Source organism: Bos indicus x Bos taurus, chromosome 20 (genome assembly GCF_003369695.1).
Source record: "Bos indicus x Bos taurus breed Angus x Brahman F1 hybrid chromosome 20, Bos_hybrid_MaternalHap_v2.0, whole genome shotgun sequence".
NCBI lineage: Eukaryota > Metazoa > Chordata > Mammalia > Artiodactyla > Bovidae > Bos > Bos indicus x Bos taurus.
Window position 1 is genome coordinate 36,290,176 of NC_040095.1, and position 7,451 is coordinate 36,297,626.

At 39.9% G+C, this 7,451-nt stretch overlaps 1 non-coding gene across 1 annotated transcript; it reads right to left on the reverse strand.

Annotated features, from left to right (window-relative positions):
• Positions 1-4,986: 4,986 nt before the first annotated feature.
• Positions 4,987-5,093, reverse strand: LOC113879293. The gene has a single exon (XR_003507268.1). It is a non-coding gene; the product is annotated as a U6 spliceosomal RNA (small nuclear RNA).
• Between the last annotated feature and the right edge of the window lie 2,358 nt (positions 5,094-7,451).

Below are 7,451 nucleotides of genomic sequence, written 5' to 3' on the forward strand. Positions count from 1 at the left end.
TTCTTTAACAGAATTCATTAGGTTTTTCCTTCTTACTCTGTCCCAAGGCTTATTCCACCCATACAGAATTCAAACTTGCTAGCCAGTGTCACTGGATATTGGCAGTAATTCATGAGCCCATAGCAGTCCCTGTTACCCCTGCCAACCACTGGGGTTTAGCTCCCTTCAGTCCACTTTAAAAAAAAAAAAAAGTATGAACTACCAACTGCTATCAAAGCACTAGCCCTCACATCACTAATCCAAAGAGCAAGCAACATCTGTGGATCCTCCTACACTCCTGTGGATCTCTCTCCTGGGAGATCAGAAGATGCTTGATACATGTATGCATTCTTCTATAAAAACAGAAAAGCTGCTCTTCCGATTCAGGATACTAGCTATGACAGAGACCCCCAAAAGCATCTTATGGAAGTCAGAGTTGTCCTCTTGGTCATGAACTCAAAAAGTCAGATCAGAACCCAAAATAAACACAAAAACCAAAGCTCTTCCTTCCACAGTCAGTTTTATCAACCATAAACATGCAACCCTTCTAGATTTATATTTTTGGAGACTGCCTCAATTCTACAGTAGTAAGAAACAAAAGTGCATTATCCCCTATATGAAGTGGGACTTTCTTATATTATGCAAAGCTAACTTTTCAAAGATAAAGAGATGGAAAGAATACATGGAAGAGCTGTACAAAAAAAGATCTTAATGAACCAGATAACTACAATGGTGTGGTCAGTCACCCAGAGCCAGACATTCTGGAGTGTGAAGTCAAGTAAGTTGAGCCTTAGGAAGCACTGCTGTCAATAAGTGGAGGTGGAGATGATAGAATTCTACTAGAGATATTCAAAACCTTAAAAGATGATCAAAGTGTTGCACTCAATATGTCAGCAAATCTGGAAGACCCAGCAGTGGCCACAGGACTGGAAAAGGTCAATCTTCATCCCAGTTCCCAAGAAGGGCGGTACTAAAGAATGTTCAAACCATCGGACAATTGCACTCATCTCCTGTGCTAGCAAGGTCATGCTTAAAATCTTACATGCTAGGCTTCAGGATTATGTGAACCAAGAAATTTCCAGCATCCAAGCTGGGTTTAAAAAAGGCAGAGGAACCAGAGAGCAAATTGCCAACATTCACTGAATCATAGAGAAAGCAAGAGAATTCCAGAAAAACATCTACCTCCGTTTCATCAACTACGCTAAAGCCTTAGACTGTGGGGATCATAACGAACAGTGGAAAGCTCTTAAAAAGATGGGAATTCCAGACCATCATACCTGTCTCCTGAGAAACCTGTATGCAGCTCAAGAAGCAACAGTTAGAATCCTCTGTGGAACAACCGACTGGTTCATGATTGAGAAAGGATTACGACAGGTCTATCTGCTGTCACCCTGTTTATTTAACCTATCCGCTGAGCACGGCATGAGAAATGTTGGGCTGGATGAGTTACAAGCTGGAATCAAGATAGGAGGGAGAAACAACAACCTCAAATACGGAAATGATACCACCCTAATGGCAGAAAGTGAAGAGGAACTAAAGAACCTCTCGATGAGGATAAAGGAGTGAAAAAACTAAATATTAAAAAAACTAAGATCTGGCAAATAGAAGGGGAAAAGGTGGAAGTAGCGACAGATTTACTCTTCCTGGGCTCTAAAATTGCTGTGGATGGTGACTGTAACCATAAGATCAGAAGATGATTGCTTCTTGGCAGGAAAGCTATGACCAACCTAGAAAGTGTATTAAAAAGCAGAGACATCACTTTGCTGACAAAGGTCCATCTAGTCAAAGCTTTGGTTTTTCCAGTAGTCATGTACAGGTGTGAGAGCTGGATGGTAAAGAAGGAAGAATGTCAAAGAATTGATAACTTCAAACTGTGGTGCTGGAGAAGACTCCTGAGAGTGCCTTGGACAGCAAGGAGATCAAAGCAGTCAATCTTAAAGGAAATCAACCCTGAATACTCATTGGAACAGCTGATGCTAAAACTGAAGCTCCAGTATTTTGGTCACCTGATGCGAACAGCCGACTCATTGGAAAAGTCCCTGATGCCGGGAAAGATTGAGGGCAGAAGGAGAAGAGTATGACAGAGGATGAGATGGTTGGATGGCATCACCAATGCAATGGACATGAACTTGAGCAAACTTCAGGAGATGGTGAGGGAGAGGGAAGCCTGGCATGCTGCAGTCCATGGTGTCACAAAGAGTCAGACACGACTAGGTGATTGAACAACAGCAACAACCTCTCAAAGACAACTTCTTTAGAAATTCAGGACATCTGCGTCCTCTTTATTATTGAATCCTCTCAGACTTTACCTTTCTGAGCTGAATAATACTAACCACTTTTTCATTCGGTTTTCATAAAATCAGCTCCTGCGTCTCCCTACCCTATTTCATCTCTCCCACATATATTCATATTCACTCTCATATTCATGCTTATATCTTATCTATCTCCCCATAACCAGTTTCCTCTGGAGGCATCCACTCTTTCCCGTGGCACAGTGCCTGGGCTCAAAAGCAGCACATCTGCTGGGATGAAACCATCTTTCTCTTCCATGATGCTATTTAGTTTCCAACACCCTTAAATGACAGTCAGAACATGTTGGCTTTTTGCAACCAGTGTCTTCATTGACTCACATGCCCTAGATTGTAACTGATAACCCAGAGTCTGTTATTCCACTTGAATAGTTTATAGATTACTTCTCTACAAATTCAAGATCCTTATCTATTTTGAATACGAAAATGGAGAAATGTTATGATTTTCATTATGTTATTCTTTGAGATGGCATCTAGGCTAGAAGAAACAATGGTTGATATGCTCACTAAAGCAAGATGTCATGTCATGGGGATACACAGCAGCCCTGAGAGAAGACAGCATGTAGCGAGACCCACATGGAGAGGAAGCATCTTATCAGTCCAACCATGGCTGGCCTTAGCAGTGGGTCCTGTAGTCCCCGTCAAGCCTTCAGATGATTCCAGCCCCCTCGGGACTTGAGTCTTCCAGCTGAGATCACAGAAAACTTCATGGAGCAGAGACAAGCCATCCAGATGTGCCCTCTCTGAATTCCTGACCCACAGTAATTCTGAGATAATAAATGATAATTGTTGTTTTAAGATACTAGCATTTGGGGTAATTTTCTATACCACGATTGGTACTGTATCATGGTGTATGGGTATCCAAAAATAACTTTTCCTAAAAAGTAAAATATATATGTATATATATATATATTACAGCTCAAAATTCAATATAGTGGCTACCTCTGCAGGGGAGGCAAAAGAATAGGTTAAGAGAAGAGGACACAAATAATTGCTAAGTAATTGGTAAACATCTGCCTATTGGTCAGATGGTATTTTTTTGTTTGTTTTTTTCCTTCAAGCATCAACATTTATTACTTTTTAATTACAAAAGTTAAGGTAGAAAGTAGAAGAAGAGACAGTTTAGAAAACTATGGATATGCACAAAGGGAAAAAAATCACACATTATTTCACTTCCATGTGAAAGTAAGCTTTTTTCCTTTATATGTGCATAACTGTTTTTTTTTCTTTGTGTATGTATCTACTCACACATATTTTATTTTTTTTAAACTGAATCATAGTATACATATTCCTTTGTTATCTTATTTTTTTCCACTTCTTTTTAAAATTAATTTTTATAGGAGTATAGTTGGTTTACAATGTTGTATTGGTTTCTATTACACACCAAAATGAATCAGCTAGACTTTCTTATTTTCTAATACTCAAATGCTCAGTCATGTCTGACTCTTTGTGACCCCATGGACTGAAGCCCACCAGACTCCTCTGTCCATGAAATTCTCCTGGCAAGAATACTGGAGTGGGTTGCCATTTCCTTATCCAAGATGGTATGTTTTTAATAGGCAAATAGATGAATGGATGATTAGATAGATGAATGGATGAATATGTAGATAAAGAGAAGAATTTGTATGGTCCAATGATGAGAGTGTGTCATGAGCCAAAAATTGTGTTTAATCCAATTTAAACACCTAAGGTCCAATGATAAGAAAAGGAGAGAAGAGAAGAGGAAGGGGAAGAAAAGAAGGAAAGAAGAAAGGTGGGGAGGGAGAAGAGAGTGAAGTTGTTAGTTCTCACCTGGTAACATTTTAAAATGTTTCCACCCTTCACCCACCATGTCAATTTCTGAGTGTATATCCTAGAGCAGCAATTACAGAAGAGAAAAGGTAAATATTCACAGAAGCATTTTATAGATGCAAAATTTAGAAATATACCAAATATCCAGCAACTGTAATATGAATAAATCCATGGTAGTTATTCAGATGGTAAAACACTACACAACACTAAATACTAAAAACTAACATCCTGGTTTAATCTCTACTCAACTTCAGGGATAAATATCTAGAGATAATAGACACGGCTTTCTGCAATAAGAGAAATGTTCTATAGCATGAAGCTGGGCAACAGAAAAAAGATGAGAAATGATTCCATTTCTATAATGTTAAACACAGACAAAAATAGATAATACATTGGTTAGCAACGCATACTGGGCATGCGTGCAAAGTCTCTTCAGTCGTGTTCAACCCTTTGTGACCCTATGAACTGCAGCCCACCAGGCTCCTCTGTCCATGGGATTCTCCAGGCAAGAATATTGGAGTGAGTTGCCATGCCCTCCTCCAGGTCAGGAAGACCTGATCCAGGGATCAAACCCTCATCTCTTATATCTCCTGCATTGGCAGGCAGGTTCTTTATTTCTAACACCACCTGGGAAGCCCCTTAGAGATGCATATATGGTAGTAAAACTAGAGTGAAAAGCAGGCAAATACACAAGACTCAGACTGGTGACTGAGAGACAGGGAGATTGAATAGGAGCAGGCCACATATGAGAGACTCAACAGTATTGGAAATATCCTCATTCTTTCTGTATATATAAATATAAAAGCATTTTTAAACTTTATTATTAATACTCAGGACATTAGGAATTTCCAGATTTTTTTTTCAGTAGCATATGTAGAACCACTTTTGGTAACAAATACAGTAGTAAAAAACTATGGAACGATTTATGAATTTGCATATCATCCTTGTGCAGAGGCCATGCTAATCTTTTCTGTATTGTTTCAATTTTAGTATATATGCTGCTGAAGTGAGCACAAATATTCTCATTCTTAAGCAGGGTTGGGGAGAGATCCAAGATGTTCATATTTTTATTATTAAACTGTATGTAGATATTGTACAAACTTCTGCATATGTACCATGAATTTTAAAAATAAAGATATAAGTGCAGCAAAATAGAGAATCAGTATCACATTAAAGGACTTAAGCAGCAGAATTTCCACCCAGCACAGTCAACTCTTTGTCCTTTCAATGTCCCCAGAATCAGGTCTGCAAGAAACCTCAGCTACCCAGGTTTCATCTTTGCTCCTCGGAATATAACAATAAAAAAAATATGTTTATTAACTAGCTATCCCATAACTTTACAATACCAGCACCACATTTACATCTTCAGGCCAGAAGTTCTGTATCTTAGCTTTGTGGGTTGTCAGATCAGCATTCAATATGTATGACATGGTGCAATGAACAGAGTATTGGACTGAGTATGAGAGGCCAGTTGACTCTGGGGTCTGCTGAATCCCTCCCCAGCCTAGGTGACTTTGACAAAATCAGTTCACCTCTCTACCGGGATGCTTCAGAAGAGCCGCTGGGGATAGCCAGAGCTGTTCCATTTATAAATGACTTTATGTTGGACTTCTTGGTTTGATCTCTTTTGAAGAAAAGGTTGCACTGCTTTAAAAAGAGAAAAAGTTCAAAAACCTCTAGACCAAATGATCCCTAAGTATTTTCTTGCTTTAACATTTTAGAACTCTTTGTGCTTTGTGAAAATCATATTGTGGACCTGGCATATTGTTAGAAGGATTGATCAAAAGGGTACTTACAACTAGATCACAAAGTTGGCCTCTTCTGGAGAAAGTCTATATATTTTTTTGCCAAGAGTAATGGAATATTCCAGAAGTTCTCTAGCAAGGCAACTCAGGCTCCCCTTCCTTGTTTCCCTCTCAGAGCCCATCTGACCCTTATTCTGTCTGGGGATCTGACAGCAAATCTAGCTGATTCATTGAATCACTACTAGAGAGAGATCGAGGGAGAGGGGCTGGAGATGAGGGGAATCTTCTGCAAGAGGTAGAATTGCATAGGAACTTTCAGACAAACTCCTGGGGACCCACAGCTGGCTTGTTTGTGCTTGTCTATCCTTCTGATGTCTTTAGCCCTCAGGCCCATCAGCCGTGCTGTCCTCAGGGTCTCCTTCTGTCCTCCACCCATTCTTCATGGGATTTTCGTACACTCTGCTTGGTCAAACATGTGTCCAATAGAACACTGGGTTTTGGATCAAACATTGCCATCTAAACCCCAGTCTTCCAGACTTGATGGATTTCAGGCACCTGCTAGAGCTGCCTGCCTGGCACAACACCTTCTTTCCATCTCTGTACAAAGTCAACTTTGCCTGTGGCCACTCGGCTGGTAATACTCACCAGCACCTGCCAGGACAGCATAGGGGATCTGTCCTCTGGCCAAGATGTCAATGTTATTGTCTTAATAACGGATTAGCCATTGAATCATCATCCCACTTTGGGGTGAATCCCACTTCCAGCTTTGCTTCAACTTATTCTAATTTTCAAATAGAACACACCAGTTGCTGTTCTACACAATAACAAAAGGAAATAATGGGACTTCTCTGGTGGTCCAGTGGTTAAGAATCTACCTTCCAATGCAGGGGACATGAATTCAATCCTTGGTTGGAAAAATAAGATCCCACATGCCACAGGGCAGCTGGGCCTCTGCACCATGACTAGAGAGAAGACCATGCACCTTGAGAAGCCCATGTGCGGAACAAAAGAACCCACATGCCGCAACAGGACCTAGTGTGTCTAGGTATTTTTTTAAGTTATTCGTTCTTATTAAAAAAATAATAATAATTTTTAAAATATGAGTCTTGATAGTCTGTAAGTTCATCAAACTAATCATATTAATAGAAACTTCAGATTCAGTGTCACAAAGATTTCTTCTAAGCACAATTCTGATGTGCAATCATGATGCGTGCTCTGGAGAAATAAGGGCTGTCACTCCTCCTTATCTTTCCCCCACCTTACTTCACTCCAGAGTTGCTGAACTCCCAAGATAACCACACAGCTACAACGTGTCGATTTCTAGACATTCACATGTTGAGTGTGAATGGGAACATTCCAAATGTTGCCAGCAAAAATAATTAATATTCTCCTTGGAAGAGAAAGTCAACATAGAAAGATGCCTTAGCCAAAGCAGAAATCAGCTGTATTCTCAAACCACAAAAACTATTTTTCTCAGTCTGCTCCTGTTGCAAAAAAAAAAGCATCTTCATTTGTTTATAGGATCACTATGAAACACAACGGCTTCCCCCCACCCATGGTCTGGAAAGTAATTCTCCAAGGTTTTTATAAACATGCTGAATGGAGGAAGCTCAAACCGATCCTCTCT